The 15226-nt window shown below is 40.2% G+C and overlaps 1 protein-coding gene across 1 annotated transcript in view; it reads left to right on the top strand.

Moving 5' to 3' along the window:
• The window catches only part of FBXL7 (F-box and leucine rich repeat protein 7), a 172820-nt gene that overhangs the window by 104367 nt on the left and 53227 nt on the right, over nt 1-15226 (top strand). The window lies entirely within an intron of this gene.

The raw sequence follows: 15226 nt of genomic DNA, 5'->3' as shown, positions 1-15226 counted from the left end.
TGATCTTATCAGTGATAAGATCAATGTTATCACTAATATCGCTGATGTTTTAGTTGTTGCTGAGCAGTTCTTACTCTAAGTCAAGGACTTGCCAGTGTCTCAGGCTCTGCCCTTGAGTAGGCAAAAAGCTGTGAGAGAGCTTGGCCAGTACAGCTGACCCAAACTGGCTGAAGAGATATTCCATACCACAAAACATTATGCCCAGTATATAAACTGGGAGGTTGGCCAGGAGGCATCAAGGTTTTCCAGCATTAATTTTTAATCCGGTCCAGAAACACCTCCGGCATGGGCTGTGCAATCGGAGCATGGGGCCAGTCCTGCAGGATGTGAATGTTCTCTTGAAGTAGTTGGTGGGAAAAGTGATGCTCTGAACAGCAGGCCCCTCAGCAGGGCTATGTAAGTGGCTGCTGTTTTGGCAAAGGCATGGGAAGCGACTGGGACTTGATAGGGCAGTCATGGGCCCACATGAATTCAACTCCAGCACAGACAAGCATTGTCCTTGTCATGAGACATCCAGATGTCTGGAAGAGATGCACAGAGAGAGAAGAGAATGGTCCTCAGCACACAGTCCAAAAAACCCAACCTAGTCAGTCTAAGAGCAGTGAACCAACTCTGAATATTGGAACTAACAGTGAACCAAATATCACTGCTATTTGTTTCCAAATTTTCAAAGTTGTTTTTTTCTTTTAACTTTCACTTTTTGATCCTTTAGTTCTCCAGTCACAGTTAAATTTCATTTCAAGGATAGCAAAATTTGATAAGAGGTTATCTTACCTGCTGAAACTCAGATGTGACGACCAGTTGCAGCCTTGTTTAAGTAAGAGAAAAAAGTTGTTATAACACAAGCAAACACTTTGTACACTTTCTAGTAATTCTGAAAGAGAATCTCCTACAGCTGAGTTTCTTGGGAGGGACTTTGTTGCTGATTTTATTTGATTGAGTTTTTGACAACTGACTAGTCTGAGCAGTACTTGGAAAGAATAGTTGTTTGGATCATTTTACATCACTTTATGGCAAAGATTTTACTTCCAACTGTCTTAGAAATGACAAGGGCAAGATGCTGCTATTTTGTCCTGCCAACTTCTTTTAGTTTGGATGTGAACTAATGAACCTTGTCTGTAGGCTGAACTGGCCTTGAGTTTTCTTTGTTAGTAATTTTCAGAAGGCCATTAACATTTTGTGATTGAATGGTCATTGCACATGGATGCTGATCTTCTTCCCCCTCTTCTGACTGTATCATGCTCCCAAAATCACCAATTTAACAAGGTGATAGTTTTTTAGCTGACTGCAGAAGGCACATGCTTTTCTGCTTTGTCTGTATTGATGGAAAAGTTCATCTGCTTTCACTTGAACTGTGAAAGTCATGCATAGGTGAGGAGTGGTATTTTGTTCCTCTTAAGCTAGCAGTAGCTCCATGCATTTTTACTTTTCCAATTTTTAGTATTTTCAAGTGATTCTGTAAAGCTCAACCACATGGAAACAAACAGATCATACTTAATTTGAGAGTTCATGGCTTGTAAAATGATAACCAAAGCAAGGCAATGAAGTTGATGAGTTTCTAGATTGGAAGTTTCCTTTTTTAGCACACTTTAAGCATTACTGTGGAACTCTTTGCTCCAGTTTTGGGTTGGTTAGTATTAGATTGCAAGAAACCATAGTGTTTTCTTTCTACTTTTGACACAGTAACTGTTTTGACAAGTGAGTGTGTGATTAAAGGCCCAATAGTGACAAACTAATGACTGAAAGCCTGTGGGTTTTCTGTGTGCCTATAAGAGAGGTATTTATCAGATATTTATCAGAGTGATTTTCAATAGCTCAGCAGGCAGTTGTTCTGCAATGGGAAAGTGAAGCAAGTGTTTGAACAAAACCCTGCTGTCATTTGGCAGCGCCGTTGTGAGCAAAACCTGCAGCTATGTCGAAGACCACTAATGTTCGGTATGTTGCTGGCAAACTGCAAATTTTATTTTTGATGGCAGATCCCCAAGTGTCTGTACACTGCAGCACACAGCAGCAGATGTAGCAAGAATTCACATACACACACTTCTGCCTTAAAGCACTTTCTCTCTTTTCATAGAGGGACAGTTTAGGATAGGAGCTCCTTGGTTTTGTATTTCTTTTCATCCTATCATATTCCATTCCTAGCCCTGTTTATAGTTCCCTGCTCCTTTGCATGCAGATGACAAACATTGAGATATCTGCATTGATTAACCTTAATCAAGTACTGTTGGTTTTATTTGAGGGCCAGGTTTGTTATTTCTTAATGTTTTCCCAGAATCTCTCCTTTCTTGGAAAGTTTTAAGAGCATTTAGTGACCTGTGATAGGAGTGGTTCTGTAAAATGCTGACTGCAATTTTGTATTCCTTTTTCTTTATTTAATTTCTTTGGTTTGTTAGAGTTTTGAAGGTCATGCAACAGCACTGAAAGTTTACAAGTGTAAGAACTGAAATCCTATATTTATCTTTGTCCTGAGTCTCTTCCAACTCAGAATACTCTGTGAGAGAAGAAACAGTTCTCTGAAATCAGAAAATGGAATGTGATGGGGAAAAAAAGAATAATAATAAAGAAAAATTTTTTAGTTTCCAGCTTTATTTCATAATCTATAAACACTAAAGACCAAAGTCTGCTAAGGTTACTTAAATGTGGTAGTACTGGTTTTTTGTCTCTCCTTGCACTGGAAAGGACCTGTGGTCAGGGAACTGAATACAAACTTTAGTCTGGTATCCAATCCTAACCTGAAACTTGGCCTAGGGGCAGAAGATCCCCATTTCTCAAAAATTATTTTGCAGGATCTGTGTCTCAGTCAGGCTCTGGGTTCCACCTTTACCATACAGACTTGTGATTTTCACATCTTTGTGACCCTTAAGTCAAAATTTGGCATTTCTGGCTGCTTCTTTTGTGTTATAATGCAGGTCAGAAAGCAACAAAATTCTAGGAGTGACAAGCCTGTGAAGGTAAAGGCTGCCAAGTTCCTCACAGCCTTGGTTTGAGCTGCATATGTACACTGGTGATTGAGATAAGTACAAGCTGTCCTGGGATGGCTGCAGGAGAGGAGGGAGTTTCTGCTTGGAGTGTGTAACACTCCAACAGCAAGATTCTTTTTTCATGACTTTTTGCATTGAAAGTTCTGCTCTAGAAGAGAAAGCAAAACAAATATAATCATAAATCTGTGTTATAGGAAAGGAACAAAGCAATCTGATTTTCAATAACCATATGTTGAAGATCATGGAAAGCAATAGCATGCAAAAATCTTTCATTAGGCACTGCTCTGAAGTTGTATTTAATCCATTTTCTTGACAGTTCATGGAAACTTAGAATGCATCTTTGCATGGCACTGATTTAACTGCATATCTTCACTCAAGCTAGGATTTTCTCTTTGTTTTGATTCATAAAGTGAAGTCACTGTAATCCAGCTAAGTAATCCATGCTGATTTCTCATCTGTGGCATACCCAAATGGTGTTCAGCTTTTCAATCTAGAGTACCACAATATGTTGTGTAAAGCAGCATTCTTCTCCAAATTCTTTGGCAGTCTTCTACCATTCATGACCTTACTGGTTTTCATAATCATATAGCTTCATTTTCACATTCCCAGTTATTCTTCCCCCTCTCCCTTCATTGTGTCTTGGCTAAAATAAGAGGATGAATTCTCTGGGCCAGAGTCTCTGTTTATCTACTGAACTAAGAGGTGCCATAAAGTAACATAAATACCTGAAGAGTAGGTATGGATGGATGACTTAGGGGACAAAGGGAACTTCAATAAAGGAATGTGTTTAATTGCTTGCTTGGGATTTAGTGGGATTAGAAGAAGTTGAGAGCTCTTCTGAAAAAGTGTGATCTTAATAAGATATATCTTGACTTCCGTAGGTAACTAGTAATTTTTTGTTTCTTTGTTTGGGAGGCTGAAACTACTGGAAATAATTATTTGTGACTTTAGAAAGATCTGGTCCTCTGAAAAGATATAAAAGTTGCTTGGCTGAACTTACAGCATAGCAAGGACTACTGCCAGCTCACTGGCAAATGAGCAGGTCTTCCAACAGCCAAGATCTATAGCTTTAACTTGAGTAGCAGAAACTGGTGCTCAAATAGATTAGCAATGCTTTGCATAGCCTTATCTTTCATCAGTCCAGGAGAGACTTGTTGCCATCTTAACAAATTCTTTTAGGACACTGTTTTGTTATTTAATGCAAGCTTGGCACAGCATCAGACAAAACAGTTCTTCTGTTCTCCCTAAGCTATTGTTCTTTCCTTCTAATCTTCTGTAAAGTCTGTTACAGGATCCGTCTTCTCTTCTGCAACTTCTGTCAATAGTTTCTAAGAAAAATCTTCAACGTCCCGAAATAAAAGCAAGGCACCCTGACCCCTAGCCTGCCATGTCTCTTAATTTTGTGGGCATGATGTGCTGTTCCCATGCTGCATTCCCTGAGATGCAGTCACCTCTGAATTGCCTGCAGTGTAGTCATCTGCTTTACTGGATGACTGATCTTAGGTAGCACATAGGAGTGTGTGTTCTGTGCGGCCATAATTTGCACCCATGTGCAGACTTAAATAGAAAAGCCACATGTAGTTTCTCACTGCAGTGTCCTTCTGCAAGTGGTGCTGGATGTGCCCTTTCCATTCCTAGATCCTCACAGGGTCTTTTCCCCACCTCAGGTCTAGAGACATCTTGGCATTCAGACCTACTGCAGCTCCTTCTCTCATGTGAATGAATAGAAAAGAGTGTGAGATACCCTCATAGGCAAGAAAACATTAATTAACAACACAAAGCTGTTTTCTCTCCATGGAAAGAGCATTCCTCAATAACCTCATTATATAAAACCTTGTTAAGCTCTTTAAATGGCTGGAGTCTGTGAGATGTCTGATGCTGTGCATTGCTGTGGAAGTCATGGGGACTCGTGGCAGGTGGTGCTTGCTTGCAGGAGACAATAAGGATCTGAGGAGATGAGGGAATTAGGCACTGGTGTATTTATTAAATCAGTTAACAATGTTCGTGTGACTGTTGCATGCTAAATGCATCTTTTAAGCAAAACAGAAAATTGATTCTCTTTAATTAGAAATCTGGTACAGAAGGGAGGGAAGGTTCTTCCACAGAGTAGCAGCAAGATGTGCTGTTAGTGTAACCTATTATAGAAATCCGGTAGTTAATTCTCCCATACAATGAAAGGGACAGTTGAGGCCATGGAAGCAGTTGATGACATATTACAGATTCTGTATTTTCCTGTGAGTGCAGAAATATGATCATATCTCCTTCAGAGCTGTACAAAGAGCTTGCAAACTTCTAATGTTAGCTAAATGTGTGGTAAATAGGTTTATCAGCTTAGTGTATTTAAAGTGTCACCTACCAGCAGGAAGGGTGAAAATAAAGGAACAAATAAAAAATGTTTGTGGTGAAAGATATGAACTTAGTGTAGTGTTAGGTGAGTGCAAGAACACTTGCCTGTAAGATAGTCACTAGTAAGAAAAGAAAGTAGGACTATGTCTAAAACTGATCCCTAATGCTTGCGTTGAGCATTTTGGGCACTGCTGGTGAGAAGCATGTATTGCTCTGCCTTCCCTCTGGCTTCACAAAGCATGTAATGCCTCTGCTCCTACATCTGAAGGTCTCCAGCTTGCTTGAGCTCTCTGGTAAGTTTGGGCTGGTGTTTCTGCTTGGCCCAGGTCTTCCTATAGTGCTTCAGAGGTGTGGAGCTTTTTTATTTTTAGCTTTAATTTTCATTTTTTCCTAAGTTCTATTTTTCTGTCAATAACTATTTTCATGGAAGTCAGGTGGTTGCCACAGTCCATCTGTTTGTAGCAGGCAGTGGGCTTAAACTGCTTGCACATAATGTTTCCATTGCCCTCTCCACATCTGCCATGACTGACAGAGGTAATGAAATCAAAGTCTTCTGTATAATCCAGTCTCACACTTCTTGAGTCCATGCCCTTTAAAAATGTTGTGTATTATGTTTTCCTCTCTTCCTGTTTCTGCAGTGATTTTTTAAACTGTGTGCAAACATGTATGTATGTTTAAAAGAAATACTACCTGCACACACATTTTATATGTTCATTGCCTGTGCTATGAAATTTCATCAGTATGACTTGTCAGTGATATACTGTGAAACTGGAGATGAGAGAGAGCAGGTGGTTCACACTGAAATGACACTTGCTTTCTGGTTGGGCTTAATAATACAAGATTTGGATGGAAAGTTATGGTACTTGATACTAGGGCTTAACTCAAAGGCATGGATGAAGATAAAGCTGAGCATCTTGATTCCAGAGAGGATGTCTGGAGAGACATGTCAGCAAGCTGGACCACATTCTAGTTTTTCCATTCCCTTTAATCACTTGAAGTTTCATGAGGGATGATAGTGCACTTAAACAGCCTAATATTTTCAGAGATGGATGTCAAAGGCACTATTCTGTCTGTTGAAACTGAGCATCTTTCTGATCAGAGCTTTTTTCTTTGAAAATGCTGGCTTGTTGGAAACAAAACTTTTAATAGGTATGCATGTGTCTGGGGAAGCAGAGGTACAGCAGAGCATCTGTTTTTGAAATGGGCAGAGGTTCAGTTATGAAGGTTTGTCTGAGACGTGGGAGACATGAACCCAAATCCAGTCTCTCCTGGAGTAAGGTCAGTCTTGGTTTTCAGGAAAACTTCTTTGAAGAGATGTTTTTCTCCCAGTGTGAAGAAGAAGAAGAAGAATATTCTGCTGAATAAACAAGTTTTCTGTCACTACTCAGTATCCAGAACAGAAGGAGCAGCTTGCAGGAAAGACACCTCTAAGTGCCTCAGCAGGGGCATGTGTGTGTGTGTGTTTGACATTCAGGGGCTTTGCAGTGGGGCTGCAGACATGGAGCCACAGTGGAGCTGAGCCATCGTGCTCTGTGTGCCCAGGATCTGCAGCACTGCACAGCAAAGCTGGGCCTCAAGCTGTTTCAGTGCCACCGTGAGCTTTGGTGATACCCACATCCATTGTAGAGATCAAAACAGTGGTTGCTGATGCTGAAAGGTGACAGACTCTCCAGGGACACCTGTCTTCCTTTCAGCTTTCTTCTGCTGTTTCATAGCCCTCAGAACCACGAAGACAAACACATTTCATGTGTTCCTCCTGCTGGAAGCACAGATCTCTTAAAGAAGGCCTGCAAAAAAGTTGCTCTTTGCACTTTGAAGCAGTGTTTGCAAATAGCACAAATTCTGAAACTAATGTGGTTTGTACATGGTAGAAGTGTATTTCTGTAGAAACATCCACTACAAATAACAATCAAAGTTAATAGCTTTTGATCCCGTCAAGAAGCTCTCAAGCAGGATAAGTATATGAGGGGTTAGATTAGGAAATTTAATTTAATGCTGAAGTGGAATGGCTTTGCATTCTAACCAGGAAATTCATAAGCTCTTTCTACTCCCTGCAGGCATGGTCTGTCAATTTTTGAAGATTAAAAACTCAAGCATTATTAAATCAGTTTATTCTCAAGAAGAACTCTCATACTTAACATCACTTACAGGTCTCCCAAGCAATGTTCCATGACAAATGGAACTGAGAGCAGAAATTCTGCATATGCAGCATTCCTCTTGTGGAGAAAATGCAAGCTTCAGCTGGGAATCTGAACAGTCAGGGTCCTGTCCTATGTACTGCAATGATTTTGAGGAATGACTTTGAAGGCATTGTGTGGTTTAACCCCAGAGAGGAGCTAGGTACCACACGGCTCCTCACAACACTCCCCCTCCTCCCTGGTGGACTGGGGAAGAGAATTAGGAAAATATAAAACCTGTGGATTAAGAACAGTTTAATAACTGAAGTAAAACAAAACAAAACAAAAAAGTAGTACCATGCTCACCACCCATTGACAGATTCCCATCATCCCACAGCATGCCAAATTCCCCCAGTTTATACACTGGCCACGATGTTCTATGGTATGAATATCCCTTTGACCAGTTCAGATCAGATGTCCTGACCATGCTCCCTCCTAGGTTCTTGTGCACCTTCTTGCTGGAAGAGCCTGAGACACTGAGAAGTCCTTGAATTAGGGTAAGGAGTACTCAGCAACAACTGAAACATCAGTGTGTTACCAGCATTATTCTCATCCTTAATCCAGAAAACATCATTTCATCAGCTATCTGGAAAAAAATGAATTCTATCCCTGCTGAAGCTGGGACAAGCTGTCCATCTCTCTGTGGAAAGCTTGACAGACAATCCCAAAGCTTGCACTTCTGGCAAAGCAGCTCCAAGCAGCTCTTGGTGTAAATATTTTCTTGAACTGTGGCATCACTGAGAGGATGAGGTGCTTCCTGGTACAGCAACATGAAATCCTGAACTTGTGCCACATGGACTTGTACTTCAAGGAAACAAGACTCTGAGGATAAAGGCTGGGAAGCATTTTCATAAAGAAGGTTTTTAATTAACTTTTTTAAAATTATTTTTTCACACTATAAAATGCACTTCAGAAGTGAGATTATTGGTTGCAATATGAATTAGCAGGTTTACAGCTGCACAAATTTCAACTAGCAGCCAATTACCACTGGTATCCCTCGGGCACTGATACTGGGCCAACACTGTTTAAAATCCAAATTAATAACGCAGGTGGATGGTATAGAGTGTGTTCTCAGCAAGTTTATGGATAATACCAAACTAAATGGAATGACTGATCTACTTGATGGCAGGGGGAATATCAACTGGCTGGAAAAAATGGCCTGAGGCTGGGCTGTATTAGTAAAAGTGTGGTCAATAAACTGAGGGAAGTAGTCCTTTCTCTTTGGCCCCTGTGAAGCCACACCCACTCTACTGTGTTTGGTTTGAGCTCTCCAGAGCATGAAACACATTGGCCTAATGGAGTCAGTCAAAGGAAACACCCTTAAAGAAGGTTGAGGACTCAAGCACTTACCTGTAACCAGAGGCTGAGAGGACAGGGCTTGTTTTGCTTGCACAGCAGTCTGCTGCCTACAGCTACTTTAATGGAAGAGTAGAGATGAGGGAGAGATGGATTCTTCTGGCCACACTGAGTAAGGTGGGTTAACCTCTGTTTGTGCCTCTGAATTGGCTGTTTGATGAGCATGCTGGGCCCTGCTGCTGTTTCCTCAGCAGCAGAGGTTAAGTCCTACTGCCCAACTTTCCATCACTTTATTTCCAATACTTGTGTAATACTGACTACCCCAGAAGGACTCTGAGCTCTACCAAAAGGTGCATTCAGTGACATAGTCATAAAAATAGCTGCAGTTTAATATTATCTGATATTTTCACACAATTCAAATGGAAGATTGCAGATTCATTTGATGGTCTAGATAATTCCTAGTAAGCTTTCAATTATTTGAAGTTAAGTGAAAAAAAGTTTTACACTTGTGTATTTGTGGCATGAAAGGATAGTTCTAATGTAAAATCTTAATTGGAAACAGAAGAAGTCCTTGAAATAAAAAATGTCAGAAAACACTGAAATAAATTGTAATTGATCAGTAATTATTCAGGTTAGGTTAGATTTAATGGATAGAGGAAAATAATTGGGCTATTTGCATACAGCTTGCATTCTTGTAGCTCAGCTGAAGCCAGCAGATTTGCTGGGATGCCAGATCATACCATTTGTTAATGAAGGGGAAATAGAAGGTCTTATCCAGCAATACACTGAGAGTACAGTGACCATTCAGGAAAAATCTGAGATCCTTCGTTGCTTTACAGAAAGGATTTGGCATCTCAGGGCTTGTGCTGTTCAATGAGCTCAGTGGCCATGAAATTGCAGGCTTTGAATCCCTGGGAGCAATAGTATGACCCAAGCATTTGTGTATCAGGCTGCACAAAATTACAGAGATAAAGTTTCTGCCTAAAATTTAATCCAAAAACTAATTTGTCTCTGCTGTCATTCAGATCAGTAAATTTCTTTGTGAAATACTTTTTTAGTTCCTGTCACTAATAGCTTATGTGCTTTGATTCTGATTCAGTGTTTATTGCAGTAACTGTTTGAGCAGGTGGCAGGGGAGAGGGAAGGGCTTGTGAGATTTTTGGTTGGAGGGGTTGTGTTTGTTTGGTTTGGGGTGGGTTGGAGGTTTTCTAGATTTTAATGAAGGAGACTGGAGGCAAGAAACCACGTATAAATACAAATATTTGGAGGACCTTCAAGCAGGACAGCTTTTTATCCAGACATTGGTAAAAGTGCAGAAACTTGTAGAGAGGAATTGAATGTTAAGGGAGCAGCTGGAATAGGGCTGGAAACAGTATTAGTAGCAGACTGATCATTTGGTTCCCAAGAAAGAATCTTGCTATCTAAGGCTCTCCAAACAACACACAGCTCTCAGCTTCTTTTTCAGTCACAGTGGTAGCACTGAGTGTTATTAACCCTGCCAAGTAAATTGATTACACGTACTCGGTTAAGCAGTGGTTGCTTTGGGTAGGAACAAAACTAGGGCAGGAGACTTAGAGGCCGGTCTGGACTTCCTCTTCCAGATGAGGAAGAGGAGTGTGAAGAGTCATGTGGATAGTGTCATTTCTAATACCTTAGAAGTGGTTGAATTTTAAACCTGTTTACATTTGACCTATTAGGTTGAAGACATTCTTTTTTCATTAGTCTTGGCTTGAAAAGATAAGCTTCTCTGTTTAGAGATTAAATGAGCTGGAACAAATTTGATCAAACAAATTGCTTTTCCCAAATGTTTATTGGTTGTAATGGCACATGCTGATCTAGCGAATATCACCTGCATGTTTCTTTAGTTGGAGTTTGCTTTCTCTTAAGGGTTTATTAGTATCTTGAAAGTGATGGTTTTGTTCTTGTTTTTAATGTTTTAAGTGTCAGAGCTCTAAGCAATATTTTTCACAGTGTTTTGCTTCCAGTTGTCCTTAAGACTCTTTCTAATTTATTTTTTTTTATATCCCATCTCTGAAAAGCATTGTGAAAGCATTGTGTTCTGGCAATTTAGATAGATTCTTTTGCTTTTACACTTTGCCACTTTCATGTTTGTTCTGCTATCCATCCACTTCATAGCATATCTGTTGCTTCCCAACTGGAAGGCCTCTTTTTGAAGCATGTGTGTGGTGGAAATTTCATGGTCAACTCTGCCCATGGAAGATCCTTCCCAGATTGCTGTTGTTTCTCTTTTCAAGCTAATCAGTCAGGCAGGAAGCAACTGCTGTAGGAATGCTGTTGAACCATGGAGCCTTTTGCATTTTAGACCAGGAGTCACAACTTTCATCACAACCAGCAGGTGACAATTAGTGTCACATGTTGCCTACTGTATTAGTTGGCTGTGCTGTCTCCTGTCTGGCTTCTGGTGGAAAGATGACCAGAGTCTGGAAAAAGATGGGTGAGTATTTTCCTTGCTTTGAAAATTGGCATGAAAACCATGGGGACACAGATCTAATATTTGTTGGATGGCTCAATAAAGAATTTATAGTATAAATACTGTTGAACATTTTTAAGTTAAACTGTTGTGAGCTGTCCTCTGATTCCTTGCTAAATCAGATTACCTGAGGTCATGGCTGATTTATAGAGGCTTCTTGACTGATTTGGTGTTAAAAGTTCTTGAGTAATTTTGAATTTACTGTCTTTGTTTCTCTTGTATTCTCTGTTATTAAAGTTGTTGCTGTTAGTGTACATTTCTTATCTCATTGCTGTTTACAGGAAATTGTTTTTATCTGAACCCATGATCTTTACCTTTTGTGCCTCCAATTCTCCTCTCCATCCTGCCATAGTGGGAGTGGGAGGGGAAGCAAGAAACAAGCAAACAGAGCATGCTTTAGAGTGTTTCAGTGGGAGCACAAAACTGGGGAATACCATTCCTAAACCACAACATATGCACATAGAAAACTGACTCAGGGGAGCTCTCCTCTATTTTCCACTTCACTAAGAAAACCTGTCACTCCCTCTGCTAATTGGAAGCCTAATTGCCCTTCCATACACCTTACTCCTTAGCATTTTTCCTCTAGATAATGTAAAACTGGAATGATCGTGCAACTAGAGCAGGTAACAAAGAATTGAAGGACCGTGTTTGAGCATGCATTTTCCATCATGAATTGTCTGAAATATGTTAACTAGCTACTAGATGTAATGCTATTTCTTTCTAAGCTGCTTTTTTTGAAGAGCAGAATGCCACCCTTAAATGACTGAACATCTTGAATCCTCATGTAGGACTAAGAGTTACAAAGTTAATCTCTTTGCCTGGGTGTGTTTCCTAGATATCTTCCAAGCTCCCATAGGTGTGTTTTGTAATGCACCAGTCATGTATTGGCTGGGAGTTGTTTGCATCTGAGATCCTAAAATTGGTGTATTTTGCTGAATTTAAATACATTCTCTTGCTGGTTGTCATTAAGGTTGTGTATGTTGGTGGCCTGCAGTGAGCCTTAACACGAATTAAGGAAATGCCTCAGCTGCCAAATGCACAAGAAGCATGAGGAATAGCAAGAGCTTTCAGTTGAGTAACCTTTACTGACTTGGGGAAAACTTGGGGAAAAATAGCTTGCTCTTGGCTGTGTCTTTGGCTTTCAGTGTTGCCGAAGCCTTGCCAAGGTTGTTTTGCCTGGTCATTGGGTGACTGATGTTCTCTTGCCACCCTTATCCAAGTTCAGTTATCAAAGTGGAGGAACATTAGCCATAGAATTGTAAAGGCAGTTGCAGTCTCCTGGAAGTTCAGATTTCTTGACTGGACTTTTGGTTCAGCTCTGTTAATTTGTTAAGATATACTTGTGCTTTAGGAAAAAGATTCCCAGAATATATTAAAACACATTACATGAGAAAACAATGGCAAGAATAAAACTTTTCCACTAGAAAATGAGCATGTTGGCTAGTCTTGTCATACACATGGGTTTAAATACAAACCAGTTTTAAATTGCACTAATTCTCTATATATGAACTATAATGAAATTTAAGTGAAAACAAACCCTGCTGCTGTTTGTTTTGTTTGGATATTGGCAAAGCTTGAGGCAAGTTTCTTCTTCCTCCTTTCATAACTATTTCAATAAAGTGCAGACAAAATTAACAAACAATCACCCTGTCCCTGTTTGTAAGTGAAAACAGGCATCTCTGAACTCTCTATTGTTAAGGTATGAACAGTATTTGCATAGCATAGAGTATTTTATTCTTGTTGTAGAACTACTTTTTGCAACTTCATTCTAGGGGAGATTAACATGGAAAACAGGGTTTAGGGTTTTTATAGGAGAATGAATATTGCTTTCTTAAAAAGAATTAAAGTAATCACAAAAAGGCTTTGAAGGTAGTATCAGACATCAGTCTGATTTCTGAAGAACTCCTCCAGAGTTAGCGGTTTTGTCAGCATCATTCACCCCTTTTTTTTCTCTCCCTCTGTCCTACTGCATCCTTAGCTGAAGTCTTTCTGGCTGAAGGGCAAAAATCAGTCTCTGCTACGTGCTGACAGAAGTGACAGTGACAGCCCATCAAAGAAAGTATGAAAAAACTTCACTTCAAGTGTTCAAAATACTTCTGTCATTACTTAGCCTCTGGCATGGTGTTTCTATGGCAGTTTCCATTTGCCTTCATACTCTCAATGTCAGCTACTCTGAGCCTCTGGGAAGGGCCTGTACTGCTCTAGCAGCATGGTAAAGGTGCTGCTTTGCATTGCCAGTACCTCAGATATGCGTTCCCACTTCTGCCGGAGCTGTGGATTGGCAGTGGAGGTATGTCATTGCTTAAACTTTTTGAGGATGAAGTTCTTAGCTAAACTACCAAATTAAGAGCCTCACCTTAATGGTGTATCTTCATATGTGTTTCAGGGCAATGGATCATCTCACAAGCTCAAAGATGCTGTCTTTCATACTGTTGAGTCTTGTTTCACTACTTTTGATGTATTTTGAATTTCTGGCTTTGTTTTTTCTGACTTTTCTCTTACTATTTTACTTCTTTACTCATCTTCTTCATGTCTGTCACCTTATATTTTTCCTTCTTTTGAAGCTGCAAGTAAATTTTTTTCACAAACGGTTTATTTTCATTATTGTAATAAGAGGATATAAAACCAAGGTACATCCACTGCAAGTTCAGGAGACTGGTTTTAAACCAGATGCTGTGTTGGAATGGTGAAGTGGAGAACCAAGCCCAAAACAATGATTGATTTTAATTTATTGTAATCATGGGATTTTTTTTTTTTTCCAAGCAGCAATTTTTGGATGAAAAGTGCCCAGAATGTCTGAGTTGACTCTAGCATTACAGCCATCCAAAACATCCATAAGAAAATCCAAACCAACTCAAATGTACTTGTATTTTAGTGTTTCATTATAAACCCTTAACTCAGCCAAGGTTAGTAACCCTCTGAAAACCTGGCCAGAACTCTGAGGGAATCTAAGAATGAGAGAATCTAGGTCAGTTTTTTCTTTGTGGATGGAAACATGTAAAACTTGCTGGGTTTATGTGGTTTCAGCTTCTTAGACATGCAAAAATTCAAAGTTGTGTTGAGCTCCAAGGGAGCTGGGCAGCTAAAATGAGTGGCCTGCTTTCTGCATTGTGCCTACATGGTCCTACCCCTTGTCTAAGCTGATTTAGGTTCTACTGCCTTGCACTGGGGCCCTGAAGAAGAGGACAGTGCTCATCACTTATCTTCTATATGGCACACAAAGACATCTGTACTTGTAGTCTTTTGGGGCATTATTTCAGATAACAGGGGAAATGGGAGAGATAACTAAGGGCAGATTTTCCAGGAGAGGACAGTGAGTTGACTGTCCCACTGGTTGTGCTGTCTGTTGCAGTATGTGCTCTCCAGGATCACAGGATATGGAACTGGAATTGTCTTTGAGCTGTAATGACTGTATAAGCAGACAGCACTATCCAGGTACAGGAGTAAAAGGATTTTCTGTCCCCAGCAAGGAGTGATAGTTTATCCCCAGCCTTGACATGTTCCAGGGGCTCTGAGGAAGAGAAGGACAATGTGCCCAGTATGTATGCCTGGCTGTGATCTGGGGCAAAAGCTGTTCCTAGCTGAGGTAGTGGAACATTTGATGTCATCAAGCATAAGACTTGGTAATATTTCTTGTAGTCTTCATCTTCAAGTGTTAGCAATTCATTAATGGTAGGTAAGTTCATTCCCAGAAGGGCTAAACTCTGGTGGTAGAGAACCCCTTTAGTGCTGGTAGCCTGTTTCCTGCTTCAAATGCTGATCAGATCTGAAACAAGTCTAGTGGGAAAAATGTAGGTGGAAAGGGTGCTTACCTGCACCTTGCCTCATACCTGTCTGGTCTTCTCCTGTTTGAATAGGATGTCATGGACTTTCTAATTGCAGTGGATGCTCCAATGTAGGGTATTCTCCAATCCCAACTCTTCTCTTTGGCCTCC

This window comes from Molothrus aeneus, chromosome 1, assembly GCF_037042795.1.
Source record: "Molothrus aeneus isolate 106 chromosome 1, BPBGC_Maene_1.0, whole genome shotgun sequence".
Taxonomy (NCBI): domain Eukaryota; kingdom Metazoa; phylum Chordata; class Aves; order Passeriformes; family Icteridae; genus Molothrus; species Molothrus aeneus.
Note: the sequence above shows the minus strand (reverse complement) of the source record. Positions and strands in the feature narration are given on the sequence as shown.